The 25,022-nt window shown below is 45.1% G+C and overlaps 2 long non-coding RNA genes across 2 annotated transcripts in view; both read left to right on the top strand.

The window, feature by feature from the left end:
* The window catches only part of LOC144144087 (uncharacterized), a 36,591-nt gene extending 30,516 nt beyond the window's left edge, over positions 1–6,075 (top strand). Inside the window, exon 3 of the long non-coding RNA XR_013317150.1 lies at positions 5,986–6,075. This is a non-coding gene — a long non-coding RNA (uncharacterized LOC144144087). The remainder of the gene's footprint in view (positions 1–5,985) is intronic.
* A 9,843-nt stretch (positions 6,076–15,918) lies between these two features.
* The window catches only part of LOC144144086 (uncharacterized), a 53,775-nt gene continuing 44,671 nt past the window's right edge, over positions 15,919–25,022 (top strand). The window contains exon 1 of the long non-coding RNA XR_013317149.1: positions 15,919–16,010. This is a non-coding gene — a long non-coding RNA (uncharacterized LOC144144086). The remainder of the gene's footprint in view (positions 16,011–25,022) is intronic.

The raw sequence follows: 25,022 nt of genomic DNA, 5'->3' as shown, positions 1-25,022 counted from the left end.
TATATTATTTAATTATTCAGTTATACAACAAGTGATAGTCACTCGGCGCATGTGCAAGCCAAAAACACATAAACAAACATTAAAGTCTAAACTTGAAAGGAAGTAGATAGAATGGTGACACATGAGAGGCATGAACTAACGGGAACAGTTACTTCTTATTGCCGTAGTGGCTTCTCCAGGGAACCAAATTCTGCTTGTCTCATGGCTAAAGATAGCTTACTAACGCACGCCTTCCTCATCCTGTAAATGTGAGACGCTTCTATTATCTGAGTATTTTTGTGATCGATGCCGTGATAGTAACTTCGTGTTTTGCGGTACTGGCTCGCTGCCATGCTCCTGGCATTGCGAAGCAGGAAGGGAAGGCGAAGACTTGCCTGACAGTCCTCTAAGCCTGGTGTTGAGGCACCTTCACGTCTAGCCCATGTTTGAAGCCCCACAGTTGAAGGGAATCTGATACACGACGCCCTCACCGCATCGGATGAACTCGAATCGTGTTTTATGCCGCAGCCCTTACGCGCAGAAGGCTGAATGGCTGCAGTTTTCCACTCCACTGCAACACATACTCTCGATATCGTCAAGGAAGGCGAAAAAAACCACCGTGACTCCGTATATGGGAGCAACATTCTTTAAACGATGGGATAGGCGGTAAACATAAAACAGCATGAGTTACCTGAAATCTTGTTCTTCTTGAAATCAACGAGTGTACAATGGGAAGGTGGCTTGTATCTACAAAGGAGAGAAGTCTGTATCAATTCAAAAGTGGCTCCCAATCTCAGTGACATTGTTATTAGCCGAATTGGTCATGTTCTTCAGAAGAACCTGGTCGGAATAACTAACAAAATTTTGTCACGGCCATTGATAGCGGGAACAATGCAGTGCGTGTCCACGTGGAGCCTTATGGCCACGCTCTTCGGAGCGCCACCACTGACGCTGCGGCATTCTTGCAGCCCATGTGAAATTACTAAAGTGAGGGCCCGAGGTAGAGGTAGCTGGCATTGCTTGCGCATGGACCTTCAGATTTCCGCAGCACCAGTGGTGGCGCTCCGAAGAGCGCGGCCACGCACTGCCGTGTTCCCGCTATCAGTGGCCGCGACTGTACATTGATGACTCCCTTGTTTTTATGGAAGACAAAGTGTGCTGTCTGTGTAGCATCGACATCCTGAAGGTTTTTCGAGAGAATGGTTTTGGGTTGAGCTTCACGGTGGAACTTCCAAGCAATGACGAATTACAGTTGTTCGGCATTACGTTTAAGGTTCTCGATACAACATGTGTGTTGGTTGTATGAGCCGCTGGCTACAAAGCCGATTCTGAGCTTGTCCTCCAGCAACTCGAAACTGGTAAAAAACGGCGTTGCGTACTTTGTTATGCATTCAGCCACAATGAAGTCATGCGATCTAACGATCAAGGAGAGCTTCCATGAGCAGGCGACCAGGCTGCAGTCAGCAGATTACCCTAACAACGTTCTTCGAGCGTCTTGTGACAAGCTTCTGAGTAGCAAAAAGACCGGGAATGGCTCAGGAAGAAAACGCCATTGATATATAGAGAAACAAAAGGTGGTCGTGCGGCCTTATGTTCAGCGCATGCCCTATGGTTTAAAGAATGCTGCTGCCAGATATAGAGTCACGGTTATTTTTTTGTCTCTTTTGAAAATATCTAGAGTATGTGCGGCTGTTGAGAGGATAGCTGCTGCAATATAGGCTTCTGAGCGTAAGGGCTGTGGCATAAAGGATAATTCGAGTTCGTCCTATGCTGTAAGGGGGTCGTGTAACAGATTCCCCTCCCCTGTGCGGCCTCATACGTGGGCCAGACGGGAACGTGCCTCAACACCATCCTCAGAGGATATATGGCGCTGTTAGGCAAGTCTGCGCCTTCCTTTTTTGCTTCGCACTGCCAGGAGCATGGCTACGAGCTAGTACCACAAGACATGAAGGCACTATCAAGCCATCGGTCACGAAAATACCGCGAGATTGTAGAGGCGTTTGATATTACAGAAAGAAGGACGCGTGCGTTAGTAAACCAGCTTTAGCCCTGAGACAAGCAAAAATTGGCTTTCTGCAGAAGCCACTACGGCAATAAGGGGTAGTGGTGCCCGTTACATCATTATTTTTTGAAGGTTAAGGCATGTTCTTTTCAAGTTAGTTTAAAATATGTCTTGTTGGCAGGAAGAGAAGGGTCACCTTTTACAGTAATAGATTGAGAGGTTCCAGAGAATTATGACTCTGCAAAGTCTGACATCGAACTGTATTACTGAAGCCGCGCAGAATTGGTTCATGCAATATTGAAAAAAAATCTAGCCGACATCTTCTGCCTCGACAAATTTAGCGCAAATGATTCTCCAATTCGAGGCTGACCAGGTTAGCTGATTTTATCCTGTTACGTTCACACAAACATTGGGTGGCTCACAAGGAATGAAGTTGTCCTCAGGAAGCATTTGTTCAAACTTGTCTACTTGGCTGCTTCTGGAACGGTTTTTATGCTTTCTAGCTACAGGCGAACGTTCCCGCCTAGTTAGTGGCTGCGCATCAAGAGTCCTTTTACTAGGCTCTTGAGTAGGCCGCAGTAACCTGCTTGTATCTTATCCTTCGGAATAGGGGCATCCAGTGCGTCCTATATTTTGTTAACGAAGTCAAGCATATTACCATCACATGTTTGTAGTGCCCGTTATATTATTGAAAGACGTATGTGGATACTGCTTAAGCTGCACAAGTCTCTCCTAAAGTTCTTGCATAACAATCTCGCAATGTTAATTATAATGTGTGAGTCGACACAATTTTCTGTTTCCGTTGCAACTTTCCCTCCCTGTTCACTCACCAACTTTCACTTCTTAGAACTCACGAGTAATAAAATCCGTTCTTTATGTTATCGCCTTTGTTATCGGCTTTGCGAAATCTCACCCCGGACTTCTCTTCACTGAATGGCTTTTTATACATTTTGCTACCAAGAAGGACAACACAAAAAATAATGGCGGGCCAGTTTCTGCAGGAGCTACAGAAAAGAAGAAAGCTAATTACTCGCAGGAACGCAGAAGTTTAGTATACTCTAATGAAGTACACAAAGACACCAATTTAGAGGGCCATAAGTGAGTGGTCACAACTGCCGAGTGGTTTTCCGATTTTGGCATACTTTTATACAGGCCTATGAGAGGTAATTCTTACCCAAGGCTTGTTTACTCAGTAGCGGCACGCTTAGCAGAGCATCCCGCACCCGCATTTCACGCGCAGCGTCACCGTCTGGGGCACAGCTGGATTCTGAAAATTCAAAGAGCAGGAGTGCAAAGCATACATACAAGCGCCGACTTCAAACTGGAAATAAGCGCCTTTGTTGTCTTGAGCGATCTGGTCTTCGTTACTACCTTTGTTTTATGTCATCACTAGCGGTAGTACCGGGGTCATGGTCGGGTGGGCCACTACGCTAATGACAGTAACGAGTAACGAGAATAAGAAGTATTTAGTTATTCGGTATTTCTCGCAATTAGTTCACCATAGTGTCGTACACAGTTAGAAACTCCATCCTGCGGTCCATTCATGGGCTCCTACTAAAGTCGTGTTGTTATAAGAAACGGCTGGAGCTCGTGTTTCATTAGAACTATCCTGGAACAAATTAACTGCTACCAATGTAGACTGCTCAAACGATTGCTTAAATATAGTAAGGGTTATCTCAGTAAGTATGGTGGATAACCATCAGCTACAGTTTTATAATAGATAAGATGGGCTGCTACGGGAGGCGTGTGGTTACACAAAGTCTCAACGGATGACGTGCGCTATTCGAACGAGCTAAACTTGAACTGACGTCCACCTCCGGGGGGCGTAATATAAAAAATCCCCAAAACTAGTTTACGGACATTTGTATAGGTAGAATATCAAGAAAAAACAATTTGAACACATGAAAGGGTTGAATAGTTATTGAAGAATCTGTAACAACACGTAATTTTCCGAAACTTCTAGCTCTTGCTACTACGTGGCCGTTGTGGCGGAACGTTGTGAAGCAGTTCTTAGTGATTTGTATCGGTTACATATATCAACAAAAACCCGTGCGATATGTCCGCGCGCCTGCGATAGATAAAGCAATTTGTAAAAAAGGTAATTTACCTCTTTCCCTCTCTTTGGGGTGCAATTTAGAAAACTGCAGCAGCATTGAGCTCCGTTAACATGATAGAAACGTACCCCTAAAATGTGAGACGTTTAGAACCAGCAGTATGTCTTGGCGATGACATCACTATGTAGGTCTTTTTGTCCCGTCAGCAGTGTAATTCCAAAAATCCCAGGTCCAGCTTTCCGGCTCATGGCAAATAGTGTGGTTTGTTACCGCGACGTGCGGCATGAAAATCAGCCTTTGAAATTCTCGGCTTCAACGTCATCACTTGTTTATCTACACCTACGAAATGAAGTGCCCGACTGACTCACTGATTCATCAACGCCCAGCTAACAGTGCTGGACCTATAGACTTCAAATTCGTGAGTAAGTTTGTGTCATAGCGTAAGGCATCACTAAGGGGGGTTACCCCTAACCAGGGAAAATGGGGAATTGTGTTTGCCAAATTCGTGATTGTCTCGCGTACACTTTTAGATATAGAAGTGCGTTTTGCTGATATGTATTATATCATAAGTTTCTCAACACAGTAGTTTTAACATTTTGCCCTAACTAGCAGTAATGTTGCGAATACGCATATCGGAGCCAATGGGGTGTTACTAAACATTCCCCAAAAATACTTTAATTATTGATGCATGCAAGTTGTTTTACTGGTACATTTTATTCAATCAGATGCACAAATGAAATATTAAGGATTCTTCCCTACGATGCCGCCATATTGTATAAAAAGATATTTTGATATTACACCACTGACTGACCGAAAAAGACTAGCAGGGGATATCAACGCTCAGCCAAGCGCAGCCAAACTGCTGGTTTTAGGTACTTCTAATATGAGGAGTACATTTCTATTATGGTATGAGAGCTCAACATGAAAAAATTTTCTAAAAAGTACAACCCTGAAAGATCGATACTCCGGTCACATACTGTGGTCCACGCTAATCGCACAAACGGGAAAAACACAAATTTTTGTTCTGTACCAGCGGGCACACTAATTATAGGAGTCGACAAGCAACAACAATCTGTCTTTTGCCCTGAATCTATCATTCGGCCTTTAAAGTAAAGATCCAGTCCTTTACAAGGTAGAGATGAAAATTTCACTTGACGCCATTCCCGTCGTGGTTGTAGAACATTGGTTTATTATGTGTTGGTGGCGGAGTTTGGGGTTTGGTACCGGCAGGTCGTGATGAAGGCACGACCAATGGATTGCAGGAGTCCCCCGACATGGACGCTGAAGCGAAAATGGTCGGCAAAAGATAGTGTGCAAATAAGCAGCAAGACGGCACAACTAATATCCGCACTAAAAGGTATCAGCGCCGCTTACCCTTTAGTTATGCGCACGCTTTCACGTCGTCTGAAGTGCAAGGAACGTACAGGAAGAAGGCAGCGGGTGTGGTAGAGTTTTTTAACCTCTGGCATGTGCATTTGCGTTTATTAGAAGCTCGTCTCGAGGTTGGTACCGTTCCAACCAAAGAAGAGAACTTGAGAAAACGCCAGGATATGCGAAATGACAATACGTTCAGCACGCAAGTGGTCACAGGCTATGCCTGTCTTCTAGACGGTGCATAATCATTTTAAGCAACCAGTTTATCAGTATAGGCTACATCAAGAACAGTTGTTCAATTTGGGGTACATTCTTGTGCCAACCTGTTGTGGACGTGATCATTCAAGTCTTGGTTGACTTAAATATAGGCATAACCTTATTCTTCGAATAATTAACAAAACCACTCTTGCTTTTTGTGCATTAGGTCCTACACCGACTATTGTTTTGAACATTGCAGCGTAATTTCTGTGTGACTGTTGTTATTTTGCTATTTCTTGGCGCCAGTCAGGTATTGCCATTTGAAGCTAAAAAGTCAAGTGTGAATAATAGGCCATTGGCCTTGCTTTTATCTTAAAGGTTTCTGGGCGCAAGCGGACGGACGTGTGGCCTCTAGCTTACCCGCAGAGTGCCCGCCTAAGACTGAATTACAGACATATGCATGGAAGGTACGTTTGTTCAACTGTAACTATACGGTTGCTGGCATTGGGGCACATGCTATACATAATAAAGTTGGAATATGTACTGTTACCTTCTTTTCGAACAAAGCGAAAACCACGCGATATGTTTTATCTAGTTTGAGTAAACCACACCAGTAAGTTCTATAGAAATGCACAGTTTTTGGTGCACAATAAACATGAAACCCTAGTATTTATAACAATATACGCTATAGATAGTGATATAAACTTACGTACAGGAGCAAGAACCAGCGAGTCTCGAGACCTCAGACCCCCGACATGTTTTTTATCAGGCGATCACGCAGCCCTTGCGTTATCCAAACGTCGGATGACATGTTAAAGGGCGAAGTACCGTGTCTTGATAGTTTTTCTGGCGTGGAATAGTATGGCTTTGAACTATGGTTATTTATTACATGAGTGGTATGATTATTCTTGGTGTAAACTTTTTGTTTTTCAGAACAGTAACTAACGTTGCAAGTCGGCGCCTGTGCAGTGCCGTCTTCTTCTCTGTCGTTCGTCGATTTACCGATGTTTCTTCTGAGATAAAAAGATACGAACTTGCCCAGTTTTCAGTTCATCGGCACTATAGGCTTTATGCGAGATCTTCTGCCCCATTACCGTCATCGTGAGCGCGGCCGACGTGTTTACGGGTTCAACAAATGGGGTTACTTGGGGAAAATTTGCACTTTACAGTTATTTTTGTTTGTATTTAGCCTAAAAGAGAAAAAGGGAATTTTTAGTATATGCAGCGAATTTTAGGAGTCGCGGAGAATAATATCCGTAAACGGGACCTCGGATCAAATGCAGAATCAGAGCGGATGTTCTCTTGGTTGGGGACGCTTTTAGCGCAATAGGCTGACCAGCGAGACTGGCTGCCACCATGGTAGTGTGCTCTGGATCCAACTCCAAAGGGATTTGCTGCAAGGGTTTCAAAGTTACGCCAAGGCGCACCGCTCTTCACCCACATGAGAACGCCCGAGTGCGCTGAATTAAGTCTTGATTTAATCCGGTATTACATAGGAGTAGTACTTAATATATGTCAATAAAAAGGCCGAATTACCCAACAGTGCCTGCTTTTCTCATATGGACAGTTTTGAGTTACAGCTTTAGTATGCGAGGTAAACATGGTGGGGCGTACAAAACGTGAAATGCATAGTAGAATGCTGCCGAGCAGCAGATGCAGTCGAATATAGTGCATGCTGATGCTCTGATTCTCTGAACGGCGTTGGCGTAGAAAAGGCTACCTAGAGTTGACATAGGTGGCGCCGGTTAACGCCCAAAACCGACAGCAATCCAGGTAAACACATATAAACTGCAAGAAATGCGTGTAAATGTGCAGGAAATTCTTAAAAAACCCATGGGGAAGGTGCTAAAAGTAGGAAAGTTCTGAACCTAGACATGGGCATTTTTCTGACCAGAACGGAACGTCACTGGGTTGACCCGGAAAGTGCAGCTACTAACTGCAGAGAGTGTTCGGCAAGCTGGCGTTTTCTGTCATCCAGGATGCCATATACCGTTGTGTGCTATGATGCACACTGAGTGGGAACAGTGATTTTCAAGAAATATATGTAAGAACTCTAGAAGTCAAAGTGGTCCAAGTACTATAATTCATCTACTCTCGCACGTACCGCAACGACCATGGATGTTACTACTTTCTCGTCTATGAGTGTCACGTGTGCTGTGAGTCGTATCCGTTTCAATTTAGTTCATGTTACAATGACACGAAGAAATTATATCTGCGTGATAAGACAGGTGTTGCTGCAGAACTGCCTGGTTTTCGCAATTTTCCATTTCATTCGCTCAAACGCTGCGGTGATTGCGAACAAGATCAAGCCTCTAAAACTATTTAAAACGAATACTAAACGGAACTGCTACGTGTGTACGTGTGCTTAGTGCTGATAGCTTAGCGTTCGTTCATCGTCGTTTGGTGTATAAAATGTCTTCATTTTTTCGAAAGAAACAATGTCAACCAAGCTTTGAACAGAGAGCCGTCGTCACACTGTTGACATACAAGCTTTGTGAGGTTAAGGTAAAGTTCACTGCTACCACTCGTGGCCTGACGTACTTTCTCTACTGTTTGCAAAAATTCGTGTTGTCTTCGCGCTGAAGATAATTTTCCACTAAGTTTTGCACGCGATGCAAGCAGCACTCCCTGTCCTCATGAAACAACACGCGGAGTAAACTAAATAGGGTCGCCTGATAGAACTTTGGGCCGAACTCAAGGTTCCGCGATCTGTGATTGGTCCTGCGATAAATAGAAATTATCTGGCACAATTAGATCACAGGAGCGCCGTGCATTAGGTGAGCTAAAAAAAAACGCTCCGTCAAGATGCCCTACAGCAAAAATGAGGGTGCCATTTGAGTACATTTATTTTAGGTAAGTTTGGATGCTTCAGTTCGGGGATAATTGTTTGTTTTAACAACATTTTCAATGCGGGACTGAGAAGGTACCGCAAAAAGGAAGCGATAGGGGTGGCTGTTTTGTTAACAATGTACTGTGTAGTGATCAACGTCATTTTTGCTTTAATTTTCGCGAGATTCTTCTTTACAAGCTGCCCAGGATGTACCTACAATATTTATTTGCGATTAGAAGCTAGCACAAATGATTAAACATTGTTTACAAGGCTTCAGTGCCACTTTAATGAAACAGCATAAAACGCTGCATTCAACAGAAAAAAATACCGCCATCTCCAAGAAATGAATGATGATGAGAGGGGCCAAACCAAAATACTTATCGGTGAAAACGTGAAACATTGTTATAGGTCTTAACAGCGGAAACTAAGGGTGAGACAGCGAAAACTAGGCATCCTGATGTGCTAGCTCGGGGCTATAACACAACACAAGCGCACAACACAAGCGCTACCGCACAACACAAGCGCAGACGCCCAAGCAATCTGGCATGTGAGCTTAGTGATTCCTATTTATACAGATTTAAACTAAATAGTTTCGTAAGTTTGAGAATTCCGAGAAAGCTGAAGGAAGTTTTATAATCGCCATTTATCGGAACCTGTGGCTCCGTTTGTGTTTTGTAATACCTGTTGCAACACAACCGAATTGGTATTCGCAGTTCCATTCGTGACAACCAGTGCACAAAAGGCAGCGTTTCTCTAGCGGCCAGATGTTTGTAAGCGGTATCTAGATTTTGTGTTCCCGCCCTGCAAACCAATCCTTAACGTACATTTGCCGTATGACCACTTAATTCCGTTGGGTCCGGGTGACCCAGGAGGTGCTGTCGAACAAGTTAATCAAGCGGTGTGAAGTAAGCGCCCAACGGAAGCGACGCTGCGCCAAAGCAGGCCCAACACCGTCGCTAAAGCAGACGGCAAAGCGAACGGAAGGGTCCCGCCGATACGCCCGCCCAGGGTGAGCACGGGGAACGCTGGGTAATAGCGCCATATCGCCGCGCCATCTACACTGTGCTCCATGAACGAAAAGCACCCTCCGCCTACCTAGGCGCGTTGGGAGTTTCTTGTCCCGCACAGGAGTTTCTTGTCCCGATAACGATCGTGACTGGTCATTGTTGAGGGTGCCTCTTCAGCTTTAATGTTGGCTCATCAGAGGTGACGGGGGTGAGCGCCGGACAAGTCTCTCAGGGCACCCATTGTCGCCCGTGGACTGTGCACCCTTGCACAGGACACACCGAGGTGTGCGCACATGTTCCTTCGTGGGGTTGGAGAGACCTCACACGGCTAATTTCATGGTGTCCGGTTTTGGGCACAGGTAAATGGGATGTCCTACGTCGTGGCAGACGTAGCATACGGGGCGTGTGGGCCGATACAGGCTGCAGGGGAGCATCGCGTGTTCGAAGATGACGCCTCCGGGCACCCGCTTTCCGGCGAAGGTTATTAGGGCCGTTGATAACCTTCCCAAGCATTAGGGCTGTTAATATTTCGTATCAGGCGCGTTGAGATTGTCGACAAGTTCGCTGATTGTACTGCCGGGTGGAATGCCGTGTACTACTCAACGGGATTAGTCATCCTCGGCAGCGATGTACACAGTGATTTCACACTCGTTGCCTAATATACGTAGGGATTGTAAGCCTCGAATGTGTCGTGCCACGTATTCGTCCGCCGTACTTACGATGGCAATGTTCTGCACTTCCTCTACGCGTGTTTGGATGAAGGCTTTAGCTGTCCGCTTGCTGCCGTGTTGCGTCTTTTCAGTGACCGCTCGTGAGGGTAACAATCTCTATGTTAAATATTTTCAGTGCTCCCCTTGGGCGTATGGTGATTTTGTAATCATCCTTCAGAGGGAAGGGAGTCTTTTTTTGCTGGTTAACTGAGGCCCTTAATGTCGACATGTTGTCCGGCTTGGGGCTTCCGACGTCGGGGTTGATGGATTGGGCTTTTTTCTTTTTCTTCCTGACCCGTCTTCTTCACTGTTTTACCCAGTCGTCTTTCTCCAGTGCTTTTTTTCCTGATGTGTGTTGTCCATGTTGTCGGGGTCTTCCATGTCTCATTCCATGCCTGGGTCATTGGCCGGAACCATTGGACACTAGGCCTAAACTCGGTTTAGCTTGGGGCAGCCGTCACCGCCGTTCTTCGGTGCGCCGATGTTTGAAATAGCGTTAGCTGGGCCGGGCCACTTGAGATAAAATATCTGGCCGGAAAAAGCCAGCCAGGGTTCCTGTCTTCCAAAGTTTGGCGTCCTCAGGTAGAAGATTCTTGGAGACACTCGAATCAATGTTTCTTTTTGAGGTGGGTGTCGAATTATCGCCACACAAACTCAGAAAATTCAGAGCCCATGTGGACTGTACCTGAACAGCTCGGCCCCCTGGTCTTTTTTGCGTGGAAATGATGGGCGTTACACAGTCCCTGCTGTGCGCTACTACGAAAAAATGTTGCGCATCAAAATAAAAATAAAGTGAAATAAAGGGGAGTAAAGCCATTTGAATAAAGCCTTTAGAGTAATAGAGCCATTAGAATAAAGTGGTGAATAGAATAAATCCATTACAATAAATTGGCGCAAGGCTGGAGAAACACGTAGCTTCTTCCGATTGCGCTAAATTTTCCTAGGTTTCGGTAGGCATCGGCGCGAAACACGGGGTTGGATGGTAGCCGTCTCATCGCTGGCTGCCCCCAAGTTCACTACACTCTTGAGCCTTGACCGGCGTCTGTACCCAGCCGCGTCTGTGTTCATGTGGCCACGTCGCCGTAGTGACGTCATTGCTAGGCGAGGGTTGACTCCGTCTACGCGGCTGCGCAAATGTGCTGCCCAAGGCAGCTCACGACTATTCAGCCCAACTCGAGCCGAATGACCTTGGCCAGTGAATTTCTATCCGACCATTTTTGGCAAACGTTTTGGGCCCGTGTTCAAATGTGGGCCTTTTGGCCATGTCCGGCTGCACTCCCGTGGCCATTCAACAGCCAGCCTCTGTGAGCCAGTGTACTGGCTTATGATCATACGGCCAAACGTCAGGCGTAAGATCCGGCTATTCGACAGCCACCAGAGGGCGGCCGGACTACGGCCACCGGAGCTCAGCCGTGGTTCGTTGGCCGGACTTCAGCTGGGTTACAGCTACCGGAAGGCGACCGACAAAATCCGCCAGAGTTCAGGCCGCCCCCGTGTAGTTTCTGAGCGGCTTGTCAAAGTTTTTTCGAGAACTGCATACAGGCCATTCCAAGGGAGACGAAGAAGAACTGACCTGGAGACTTTTGAAATGGCGCTCTCTCATCGACGCCATCGTCCAACATTCAATAGCATCAAAAAGAACGAAAACGTAGCTAATACCACCTTGCATAAAATATTAATTTATTTAATTTTGCCTATTGTAACCTGCAGTTTGTATCGCTAAAACTTTGTAAATTGTTAGTTGTTGCATAATTTGTTGAAAATAAATTTGTGTAGTGTAATAAATTCGCTCTCATAGTTCTTTATCTACCGACTGGAATTTTTTGTATGAAATTGGAACTCCAATTTAAATAATACTGAATTGTACGTAGCGTAGTTTCAGGATGTAAAGTCGGTAGAAATAAACAAAGCATGCAAATTTAGTTATGCATCAGGTATACACAGCGTGGGTCTAGCATATTGCATTAATCAATGTTTCAGCACCGATTCTGTGCTTCGAACGAATGATATGGTTCGCATAGTTTTTGAGCAGAATTGGTCTGTTACTTCAGGATCGTCCAAAAAAGCGGACCGACGTGTATATTTCTAGAAAACAAAGGAACTTCTACTGTAGAAAAGGTTGTTTCACAAGCTACGCATTGACCAGGTTATCTTTTTTATTACAGGATGGCCAGAAGCAGGTAAGTGCTTTGATCAGAAATTTCGGGAGACTGGGCTCGTGGCTAAGGTCACCTAAAGTATTAGTGGGACATAAAGTGAAGGACTACTGTCTCAAAAACCCAATTAAATGAAGCAATGTTCGTGGAACTGACGCGGGCATCACTCATGGCTGTAACGGGCTTCTAAATAACAGTGCTTGTTTTTTAAAGCAGGGATATTTATTATCACCATAACACTCAGTTTTTTTAACCTGGGCACCGTCTATGTTTGAAGAAAGCCAGATAGTTCAGACTTTTACAACTGCAGCAACTAAAATGTCAAATACTCTTACTCCTTTGGCGGCCTCTTGATCCGCCTTGTAGACTTCGACATATCCCTTTTCGTCCGAGGGTTAAAGACCTACCCCAGCGTGCTGCATTCCTTTGCGTCTCCGACGTATATATGCTAGCTTTCGTTTGCAGCATACCTGTCTGCAAATACATACAATCTTTCTGGGTCAGCGTGTCAGTAGCTACTACGAACTTGTTTGCTCAGCAGTAACCAATGTGCACCTCTACACGCTTCTCGTTCGAGTATACAACTGCTCGCTTTGCTTAATATGAATGAACACATTTATGCTTGCTTAATACTTAACATGTCCTTGTAGATGTGCCCAAACCTAATTTCCCTGCAGAAGAACCCAAAATGATTGAGTGAATAAGGGGTTTAGCCCGCTGAAACTTCACCTGGGCTATGTGGCGTGTCGTAGAGAAGCGTTCCGGGTTCATTTAGGCCGCCTAGAGGTCTTTCAATGAGCTGAAATCTGGACACTTGGGCATTCTGGCTTTTCGCCGCCATCAGAAAACCAGCAGCCGCAGCTGGTAAAAAGAATACAAACAAACGTGTCTTTTTAAACCAGCATGACCCTGCTCACACATCCGTTGCCTACGCAACCGCTCGCGCTCGTCCGTAACCGACAATCTACGCTCCCTTTTCTAAACTGTATTGATCATTCTTGAAACGTTCCCTACGTACTGTCCTGCGCAATCGCGTGAATACTGTATAATTTTGCCGGATTTCTATGGCGCCATGTATAGGCTACTGTAAATTTTGTGCTCGCATTCAATCTTTGGAAATGCATTCCGTACTTGCTCTTCGGTTTTTGAAATGGTAAAGTCCAAGCTTGAATACGTGAGAAAAATAAGCTTTTAAATAGCGTCTTTGCACCAAGGGCTAGCGGGTTTTAGGAGTACTTTCAATGAAATGGGTTTTATCGGTCTAGTGGAGCTGCTGAAAAACCTAATATTCTCGCAATTTGACGTATTTGATTCAATCTGCCGTAATATATCATTATCTATATTCCTTTTATGGCTCTAAGCTGCATTTATAGACATCAAAATTTATTCGCGCGAAAGCATTCCCTTAAATAGCTCCAAAAATTCTTTACAAATTTCGGCTTAACGTACTTAAAATTGCGGTGCTGTCCACTATTCGTTAGTGCAGATAAGCTGGGAACTCTTTAAAACAAATGCCGACTGAGGAAAAACAAAAATAAAAGCCGCGAAATTGTATGCTTCGCTTCACGGGCCATCTCATTCGTAGGTTTGGATTGCAGTAAAGGAAGTACCACAACCATCATACCCCACAGCATTGTTACGGCAATTCTAAGGCTTTTGCGAAGGCGCCGTAACCAAACCGTAGGCGCCGTAATCGTAACCAAAGCGTAGATGGTACGGAATTAACCAAGCCCAGGTGAACAGAGACTTATCCCTGCAGGCAATTTATTTTATTACTCTTGTCAAAGTGTAAAAAGAACGGGTTTTTCAGTGGCTGCTCAGTCCCGCTAAACCTCGTGATTCTAGTGGTCACGTCCTTGAAGACAAACGCTAATTAGGAACAATTTCATAGAGAGTTACCGCTCCCCGATCAGGGACAACGGTATATTAGAGACCCTTAAGTGAAAATTGTACATTTATTGATTTGCATTTGTTGCATCGTTCAACTTCCCCGTTAGGCTCTTGAGACCCTCCCACGTGTTTGAAGTATTTTTTCACGTTTCCCATGGCAAGTATTTCGAAATTGTATGCATTGGGTATTGCCGGGTGTTATGTATTTATCACTTGATTTTTTATTCAAGGCTCCGTTTGCGTCTCTCTGCCACAAACAACGAAAAGTTTCATCAGGCGACCTTAAATCGTCACTGGTGAACGGCGTAGTTCTTCATTTATTTTCTCAGCAGGCAATGTTCGCAGTGAAAAAAAATTGTTACTGGTTATCCGTACACTTAATGTCCAGTTTCTTTGCCAGACACCAATTACGGTGACGGATGCCGTGTGGATCGCTGACATATCAAACGATATTGTGAATGAACAAATTTTTTGTACAAGATGCCTGTTTCAGCTTTGCATTTCAACGAAACAACGAGGAGTTGCTGTTCGCCCTGCATGAACAGGTGATTTCAGGGACTGAAACATTACCGTAATTATCCGATTCTAACACACCTCCGATTCTAACGCGCACCCTATTTTCCTGGCAAAAAAACCGAAAAAACTTGCACTTCCCATTGTAACGCGCACGAAACTTTGTGAGCAAGAAAAACGAATGCGAGATAAACGGGCGATTTATTTCTTTAAGTAATCTCACCCATCTCTCTCCTCGTCGCTCACCGCTGACCACAACATCTCGTCCTTGGTGCCGTCAAGAGCGTTCGCGATACCACACTTCATAACGAACGTTCAACCATGATCGATGGGATCATGGCCCACGCCTCGCACGCCCATCCTGCGATCTTCTCCAGAGGCGCACGCTTCAGCCGACCACTCGTTTTGAACGCGCGTGAGCCGCTGCTGCCATTGCTGTTATCAAGTGCGCAAGTGGAACGATTTGACGATTTGTGTGAACGCCGATAGAAAAGCCTGGACGCCTATGCTTCCCGCGTCCGAAAAATTGTTGCTAAAGCTTTGGCGCCATCTTGAGATGGCCGAGATGGCGATGGGCGAGACGAAATTTCCGTTGTTTCGGCAGTTTCGGATTCGTATCCGATTCTAACGCGCATGCGATTTTTCGACGTATTTTTCCGGAAAAAAGGTGCGCGTTAGAATCAGGTAATTACGGTAGTTATCCCAACGCTGGCACCGAGCGATACCCCACTTCAGTTACACAAATGAAACAAAGTAGTTAGTGGTTGTTCAAACGTTTAAGGATAAGAGGTGAAATAGCATACTCAGCAAGCTCCCAATATGGGTGGCGAAAACATGACGGCTTTAGAAGAAATGAGGAAAAAACCCCTGATTCCACAAGCCTGCCATCTTTTAATTAAAAAGGTATAAAACCAGAACGCACGAAAAAGATCATTATTTATTTTCTCCAGATTTACCTTTGGCCTTAAAGATAGGCTCTAGGAGGACCACTAACCTGAGACGACTTGTCCTTATGGTAGTGTGGTCTGGGTACTATAAAAAATATTACTCGTAAAGGAATCATTCCCTAGATTTCTCGCAAGTAGTGACACTGACAGGGCTCTTCCCATACGCAGAATTTTATGCCTCTCCGTACTTGCTACTTCTAACATACAAATATGATCATTTACCATTGCCTTACCTTGATATGTGTTATTGATCTTTTTAGGCCATAACAATTAACAACACCGTTCTCACGTGCAGTTGCCAAATGCAAAATGGCACCAAGTGGGTTGCTAAAAATGGAGCAGGATGTATGGTAAGAAATGAACAACGTTAATACTTTGCTCTTTATTATTTTTGTGAACATTGGATGTGTAGGCGCGTAGCATTCGAAGTCGACCTGTCACGGTTCCGCATTACTACGCAAGTGTTTATAACAACCTGCCCAGCTTGCACTGATTCATTTCATCTTAAGTACTGAAAAAATGCATAGCAGACGCTTGACTAGAGGGCTGGATTTAAATTTGCCACCTTTCTTGGGGGTATCTCTTTGGGATTTTCGCTTGGTGATGGCAGTATATTATCTATAATCTTTAGCGTAGCTTTGCAAGTTGTAAACGCTACGGGGGAAGTATTTATTACCCGAAATTGCGTAATAACCAAGGGCTGTATACAAGAAAGTACTGCTCAAAATATTAAAATCGTGATGCCTGTTATAAACATTGGTGCTATTCCTCAGGGCAAATAAACCACACAGCTAATCTCCAATAGAAATGTTGGTTATCGCAATCACAATCATACCAACCTTACACTGACCGTAAATCAGAGAGGAAATCTAGAGGAAAGCAAAATAAATACTTCCCACAGGCAAGTTGCGTCCCGGCACTATGTTACGCTGTACGTTTAAATTGCGCAATTTACTGATGCTGACTATGCCAAAAATTATTCTACTATTTTTTTATGGCTGATTCCCCTTATATCATTTCAAATAAACCATAACGGTATAATGTTAAATAAACGCTAACAAACACTAACATCTGCAGTGGAATAACGTAAAAATCCTGGACATCAATCATAAATGCGAGGAAAAAACCACCAGTGCCATTCCGTGCTGCGGTGACGCCGCCGGGATTACTGGGTGCCACTGTTACCAGCGGCTTAGCTTCTGTAAAGTATTGACCCAAAAATCAAACTCACTGTTTATTCACCATGCACTGAGGGCTTTAGTGATCTCAACTTGCCATATTCTGGTTAATTTTATGTCCGAAGCACAATGTACGTGCCAACACTTTAAGACAGCATAGTGTTGTCAGGCGCAAAAACGGCCTTATTCAACTAACAAGGACTTAGCACAAATTTACTAATTCTGACTTCTTAACGACGACATTCAAGCCAGTATACGCACTCGCTATTTTCGTCTTCTTTAAGTGGGTCATATAGATTTAGCAACGTCGTTTTAACGCGAAGCCAAAAGGTAGTTTGAAATTCAAACATTTAAAACCCTTTTTCTTGCTGGGCCCCGAAAGTCTTTTCGTGGAAATTGTATAGGGTCGGATCTTCCCCACATTAAAAGGGCTTGCATTTGTTATGTGGCCCCTTTAATAAAGCAAGAGTATGTACGGGGAGTCTGCATGGCACCTTTACGATAAAACGGTGAAAGTACACTTCAGTTGGCTTGTGGGCACCTCATCAACGTCATCATTTGAATCTCACTCCTCCTTCTCCTCCTCCACCTCCTATCTTCATCATAATCATAATCATCATCATCATCATCATAATCAACATAATCAGTAGCAGCAGCAAAAGCAGCAGCAGACGTAGATACACTGCAAGACGAATCCTTCCCCATAACCTCCAACCGCTCCTGTACTGCGCTGCTCGAGTCTATTCTTTGCCACTGAACTTCCTCAATTGGCATCGAGATACGGCCCTTCCCTTCTAGACCCGCCTCTTGGTGACCACTCTGTTGCACTGGTGGTCTACCGGTGGTCCTTGCGGGTACTACACGACCTGTCGAAGTCCATTTCTTTCTCGTTATTTGAACTACGACATCATCTACTTGAGGTTTGCTCGCTGATTCAGGAAGCTCGTTTTCTGTCCTGAAGTACTACTGCTGTCATTCTTCGCTCCACGGCCCATTCAGCTGGCCAAAGGTTGCTTTCTAGATGTTTAGGGCGAAGTTTCCGCTCCATATGTCATCACCGGCAGGATGCATTGGTTGTATATTATTCCTTTTAGTGGTAGAAGCAGCTTACTTTTCGCTATTTGGGAGTGTTTGTCATAGCCATACCTCGGCAAAGTTGGCGCGGCTCACTCAAACTCACTCACAATTTTTTTTTCGAATCACCACTCACTCAAACTCAGACTCAATGCTGAGCAGCACATCCGCGCTCACTCAAACTCAAACTCACATTGAGCGCAAAACTCAGAACTCACTCGGACTCAAAACTCAAAATGTACTCAGAACTCAAAATGTACTCAAACTCAAAATGTAATCAAAACTCAAAATGTACTCAAACTCAATATGGACTCAAAACTCAAAATTTACTCAAAACTCAAAATGTACTCAAACTCAAAGTGTGCTCAAACTCAAAATGGACTCAAACTCAAAATTTACTCAAACTCAAAATGGACTCAAAACTCAAAATGTACTTAAAACTCAAATGTACTCAAACTCGAAATGGACTCAAAACTCAAAATGTACTCAAAACTCAAAATAAACTCAGAACTCAAAATGGGCTGAAAACTCAAAATGAATTCAGAACTCAAATGACCTCACAACTCTCTCATGCTAGGAATTTACTTGGGTCAGATGGACTCTGTTTCATTAGCAGTCAGTGTTTTCAAATTCACGCGTGGTAAAAATAATACGGGTGCAAATTCGTGAGCTCAAACTCTTGCATTCGCCACGTCATGACACCGTAGCTCCTGTGAGGTCGGAAACAATTTTCGTTGCAGATTTAATACAGCTATACCTGCTGCCCATGAAGAGTAGCGCTGGTTGGAAGCAATTGTACGTATATATTGGATACCAAACTCTTTATGTAGGCTCCGTGTTAGTGTTCATGACAGAGTTAGTCCAGGCTCGATGGTGTGCTGGGTCTCCAGGTCGAAACAAGCAAGATTGGGTGAGGGGACGTGCGCTCACTGCTCCGTTCATTAATGTAGAAGCTGTTGAAGGTTACGGTTCCGTGCATTCTTGCTCTGCATCTTGAAAAAACGCCTTGTGTCATAGCGAACTGTCCCCGCAAATCTCTGAAGCGCGAGGCGTTCATGGATATACCTTTGCTGTTTTATTGCGTAGCATTCTTTGCCGAGTACACCCCTCCCCCTATCTCCGCATGATCTTGTAACGCCCTGCATATACACAAAAATGCAGATATCACAGAAGTTCAACCTGTAATCATTATAAAAGCGTAAATGTAGAGAGTTGAAAAAACTAAATGTAAAAATCTAAAAAAGAAATAAGAAAAATATCGAAAATGGCGAACCGTGTAACATGGCAGTCATAAATTGTCTCAGATTGGGTGAAAATGCAGAGTGGTGTGGCGCTAAAGATTTGGGGGTATCAAATTGAGGGTCTCGAGAAGGGAAATCACGTGGGACAAACAAAAAAGTGCCTCGTTGTTTGCTGAGGCACTTGTATTAGTTTTTATTAGCATTTGCTAGGTGGGATGAGCTCTCGTAGCTCGGAAAAACACCACGCTGTTGTTGTAAGCAATGACCGCCACCATACCCAGCTGTTAACTTCCAGCATGCACGTGTGAGTTTGTGTGTGTGTGTTTGAGAGAGTGTGTGAGATAGAGAGTGAGCGAGAGAGAGTGAGAGTGAGAGAGTGAGAAAGTGTGAGAGTGAGAGGGAGAGAGTGAGAGAGAGAGAGTGTGAGAGTGAGAGAGTGTGAGGGTGGCAGAGTGAGAGTGGGGGGTGAGAGAGTGTGAGTGAGAGAGAGTGAGAGTGAGAGTGTGAGTGAGAGACTGAGAGTGAGTGAGAGTGAAAGTCAGTCAGAGAATGAGAGTGAGTGAGTGAGAGAGAGTGTGAGAGTGAGGGTGTGAGAGAGTGAGAGTGAGAAAGTGAGAGAGTGAGTGTGAGAGTGTGAGAGAGTGAGAGAGTGCGAGATTGAGAGAGTGAGAGGGAGAAAGTGAGAGTGAGAGTGTGAGAGTGAGAGTGAGTGGAGAGTGTGAGTAAGAGTGAGTGTGAGAGTGAGAGTGAGAGTGTGAGTGAGAGTGAGAGTGAGAGTGTGAGTGTGAGTGTGATTGTGAGTGAGAGTGAGAGTGAGAGTGTGAGTGAGAGAGTGTGTGTGAGTGTTAGTGAGAGTGAGAGTGAGAGTGTGAGTGTGAGTGCAAGTGTGAGTGTGAGCGTGAGTGATAGTGATAGTGTGAGTGTGAGGGAGAGTGTGAGTGTGAGTGACAGTGTGAGTGAGAGTGTGAGTGTGAGTGAGACTGAGAGTGTGAGTGAGAGTGAGAGTGTGAGTGAGTGAGAGTGAGAGTGAGAGTGAGTGTGAATGAGAGTGAGAGTGTGATTGTGAGTGTGAGCGTGAGAGTGTGAGTGTGTGAGTGTTGTGATGAGTGTGTGTGAGTGTGACTGTGAGTGTGAGAGTGAGTGTGAGAGAGAGTGTGAGTGTGAGAGTGAGAGTGTGAGACAGTGAGTGAGAGTGTGAGAGACAGAGAGTGAGAGTGAGAGTATGAGAGTGAGAGAGTAAGAGTGAGAGAGTGTGTGAGAGAGTGTGAGAGTGAGAATGTGAGATTGAGAGAGTGAGATTTAGAGAGTGAGAGTGAGTGTGAGAGTGAGAGTGTGAGTGTGAGTGAGAGTCTGAGAGTGTGAGTGAGAGTGAGGGTGTGAGTGTGAGTGAGAGTGTGAGAGTGAGAGTGCGAGAGTGCGAGAGTGCGAGAGCGTGAGAGTGTGAGAGTGTGAGAATGAGAGTGTGAGAGTGTGAGTGTGAGTGAGAGTGTGAGTGTGAGTGAGAGTGAGAGAGTGAGATTGAGAGTGTGAGTGAGGGTGTGAGTGGAAGTGTGAGTGAGAGTGAGAGTGTGAGTCAGAATGAGACTGAGAGTGTGAGTGAGAGTGAGAGTGTGAGTGAGATGGTGAGTGTGAGTGTGAGTGTGAGTGAGAGTGTGAGTGAGAGCGAGAGTGTGAGTGTGAGTGTTAGTGTGAGAGAGTGTGAGTGTGAGAGAGTGAGTGTGAGTGGGAGAGAGTGAGTGTGAGTGAGTGTGAGTCAGTGAGTGTGAGTGAGTGAGTGTGAGTGAGTGAGTGAGCGTGTGAGTGTCAGTGTCAGTGTGTACCTTTTGCTATATACCTTTTGGTATATCCTCATAATTATTACCAGAAAGCATTTTTATATTTGTCCCACGTGATCCCCCTCGACGAGACCTTTAATTTGATACCCCACACCCTAGCAGGGTCAGATGGAATTCATACCAGTCAAACTAACCGTGACTCTAATGACTGTAACCAGGACGTATTATTTAAGTGTCCGACGTGATTCCCCTAGCTGGAACCTTCAATTTGATGCCCGAGATGCTTCAGCGGCCTCACCTTGAATTTAACCCAATCTATGACTCATAATGACTATCTCATGATTCGAACTACGAAGCCTTTTTTCATTTGTACCACCTGATTCCCCTCGTCATGACCGTAAATTTGATACCCTACACGCCCTAGCGGGGTTACTTAACACTCACCTAATATAAGACTCGCCATGACAATGTCATGGTTATAACCAGGAATGAGTTTTGTATTTCTCCCACGTGATTCCGCTCATCAAGACCATTAATTTGATACCCATCACATCCTAGCGGAATCAATTTTAATGTTAAACCAATCAATAACTAACCATGACTATCTCATGATATAGCCCTGCCACATTTTTGTCCCACGTGATTTCCCTTATCGGAACTTTCAATTTGGTGCCCTGCACACCCAGTGGTATCATTGTGAATTTTAACCTAATTTATGACCCATTTTGACTATGTCATGACAATAATCAGGAAGCACGTGATTACCCTCATCGAGACCTTTAATTTCATACGCCAAACGCCCTAGCGTCATGAACTTGAATTTTAACCGAATCTATGACTTACCGTGACTACGTCATGATATATCCATAACGCATTTTGGTCCCGAATGATTCCCCACATCAAGACCTTGAATTTGATTCCCCACATGCCCTCGTAGCGTCATTTTGAATTTTAACCCAATCTATGACTCATTATCACTGCCTGATGACTACAATCACAAAGCATTTTTTTATTTACCCCGCGTGATTCCGTTAATCCGGACCTTTCATTTGATACCTTACACGCCTTAGCCTCATCAGTTTCACTTTTCACCCAATCTAATGTGGTCCTTATTCTGTCTTGCTAATGATTTCGGCGCACGTTAAAGATCCCCAGGTGGTCAAAATTAATCCGGAGCCCTCCACTACGGCGCGGCTCATCGCCTGCGCTGCGTCGGCGCGTTAAACCCTACAATCAATCAATCAATCCTTATTCTGTCTTAAGGGGCGCTCGCTGCCAAGTCAATTCAGCTAATTCATTTGAAACAGCAGAAAGGACAGCCCCCGCCCCAATTTCCCCCCAGCTCTCACCTCTTCCTCTGTGACCCGTAGCATATCAAGCCGTTAACAGTAGCAGGCGAACAACCAGCACGCCAGCGCCGCCGTGTGCTTTCCCGCAACCCTTTCCCACCCTCTTAGTGGATCCGCCAGGAGGAAAAGTTAAGACAACCCTTTTTTATGACCTCACCCGTCAATTATCACTCACGCGCCCAGCCGCGAAAATTAGCTCTACAGCAAGTGCTTATGGCCATGAAACATCAACACGAAACTAAAAAAAATCAAACACCCTTTCCCTCCCAACCGGTCATGCAGATCGCGATTGGTGCCGTATCCGCAGGTAACCTAAATTCCGAGCCCACAGTGACGCATGAAACTTAACAGCCAACCATAGCTGCCTGCTAGGCTACTCATCTGTACTCAAACTCAAAATGGATTCAAAACTCATATGTACTCAGAACTCAAAATGTACTGAAAACTCAATATGTACTCAAACTCAAAATGTACTCAAACTCAAAATGCTTTGTGCTTTGTGACTGTTCTCAAACTCAAAATGCTCAAATGTACTCAAACTCAAAATGCTTTGTGCTTTGTGACTGTTCCGCAAACCACCTAGTTTTACAAAGGCTGTGACAAGCTCTCGTTACTAGATGTTGCAAGTCTAGAATGCAAGCGGTCTGGTTGCAAATTAACGTGCTTGGCGAGCTGCCGCATCTGCCGCTGCGTTGCCGGAAATATTACAGGGACCTGGAATCCATTGAAAAACAATACGGTACACCTCAGAGGCTCTAGTGAATGCTTTGAAAGTTTCGTGTACTTAAGGATCATTAAAGCCGCTGCTGGTGTGTTTCACAGGGGCTAGCACTGCTTCGGAGTAGGAAAGGACCAAGCAGTTTTGGGGAAGTGCCACACTGTAGATGAACCGCAGTACCAGCAGAACAGCATAAAGTTCCGGCGTATTTGACGAAGTGTAATAAGACAGCCTAATTTTGTGTTCTTAATGCAGTGTCCGTATCAGAAATGCAGACGTAGAAAAGTTTACAAGGCAAGAACCATCGGTGTAGACGTGAGTGCAGCCGGGGTAGTGCCAGTTGCTGCGTGGCGACTGCAGGTCCCTTTTCGGAATAGACCCTGCACAGAACACTCTATAATATGACGTTAGCGCAGCCACCTGGCCAATCCTTATGCATAGCTAACATGCTTTTATTGCATTCAAGGGCCCTCTGCATTCTACAACCTTTTTTTTGTAGAAGACCCTGTTAGAGATGATGACAACATGCTGGGTTGATATTCGAACGAAATTCCTAGACGTTTCAAGAGTTTGCATCTCTGAAAAATGAGGTTGATGAGCTTCAGCAATTACAAGAGAATTGGTCGATGGTTTAGGAACACCCCTAGGCTTCCGCTAGCAAGAACACCCACGCAGAGCCCATATTGAAGCAAAAATGGGTTCTGCGTGGGTTAGCTTGCTAGCGGGAGCCTTGGGTTCATTCTCCTGGGACTTCGATCCGTACCGATTTGAGGCTTGCAGATGTCTGCGCAGGCGTAGCCTGCACGTTAGCCGCGCAGTCGATCTACCTGTCGACGATGAAGGCAGTCGTGGCCACCCGGCAAGAGAATGCTGGTACGTGAAGGGCCGTCCGGTGACGCGGCATCCCTACATTTGAGCCTTGAACATGGGCAGCCATGATTCTGAAAAAACGACACAAAAGCTTAGCAGCGTGACCCTTCTGCCCCAACTGCTTCTGCATAGTTCTCTAAAAAAGGTATGGACAGACTCCCAAATTTTTATTAATATAGTAGGAGCGACTACCGATCGGGATGTCAGCACCTTATCATGGTGTTCACCGGCAAAATAGGCGAGAGTACGCGCACGCGCATACAACTCTTGTCAGAGCGTCGTGTGCTCCGCTGGTTGCGTCAGGGCAACGCACCCTTTGTTTTAATAGTCTTGCAATGTCGTTTTGCACAAACAGCGTGCGGCAAAAGTGTTTATTTTAAGTGCGAATGCACTTCTTAAGCGAGCCTGAAGCGTCCGCCGCCGTCTGCATATCTTTCTCTCTCTCTCTCTAGCAACAGCTGCGGGTGCGCGCGCTCCTCGTCTTCCTTGGCAACGGGGGGAGATGGGCGCGCGCTGCCTGGCCGCTGACATGGTACATACCCACGTGGGGGATTGGCCAGGAATCTCCTCGTCTTCCTTGGCAACGGGGGGAGATGGGCGCGCGCTGTTTGGCCGCTGACATGGCACATACCCACGTGGAGGATTGGCCAAGAATCGGGCGTGAGAAGGGCTAATGCACCCGCTTGAAGGAGTACTGACACGAAATTTCAAAGCTGAGATCCGCTGTAGCAATCAAGTACAACGACAACACAAATAGGTGTCTGTGAATAAATACATCTTTCTTTCTTTGTAGTTGTGTGTGTGTGTGTGTGATCTCTCTTTCGCGAACATTACTGAACCGCGCAAATTCAACTCGTGCATTCTCACTTTCACATTCTTCCCCTCGGGGAAATGCGGGGAATTTTTTTTATCAGATTTGTTATTTATTGCATTATATCGCACGACGGGCGAAGAGCAATCCAGCTATAAAACGGGTGCTGTTATACTTTTATTTATTTTTTCAGTGGCAATCCTCACGCTGGGATTGTGATCCGGAAGAAAAATCAAACGCGCATTTGATATGCGCACGCTCATATCAAATGCGCGTTGATAACCATGGTTTCTCGTGAACAAAGTCATTCAGATGCAGTGGCACGGGGTGTACCACTCTCAAGGAA

This window comes from Haemaphysalis longicornis, unplaced genomic scaffold (assembly GCF_048455015.1).
Source record: "Haemaphysalis longicornis isolate Haplotype H1 unplaced genomic scaffold, Haemaphysalis longicornis Haplotype H1 scaffold_60, whole genome shotgun sequence".
NCBI lineage: Eukaryota > Metazoa > Arthropoda > Arachnida > Ixodida > Ixodidae > Haemaphysalis > Haemaphysalis longicornis.
This window is presented reverse-complemented; position numbering and strand designations above follow the sequence as displayed.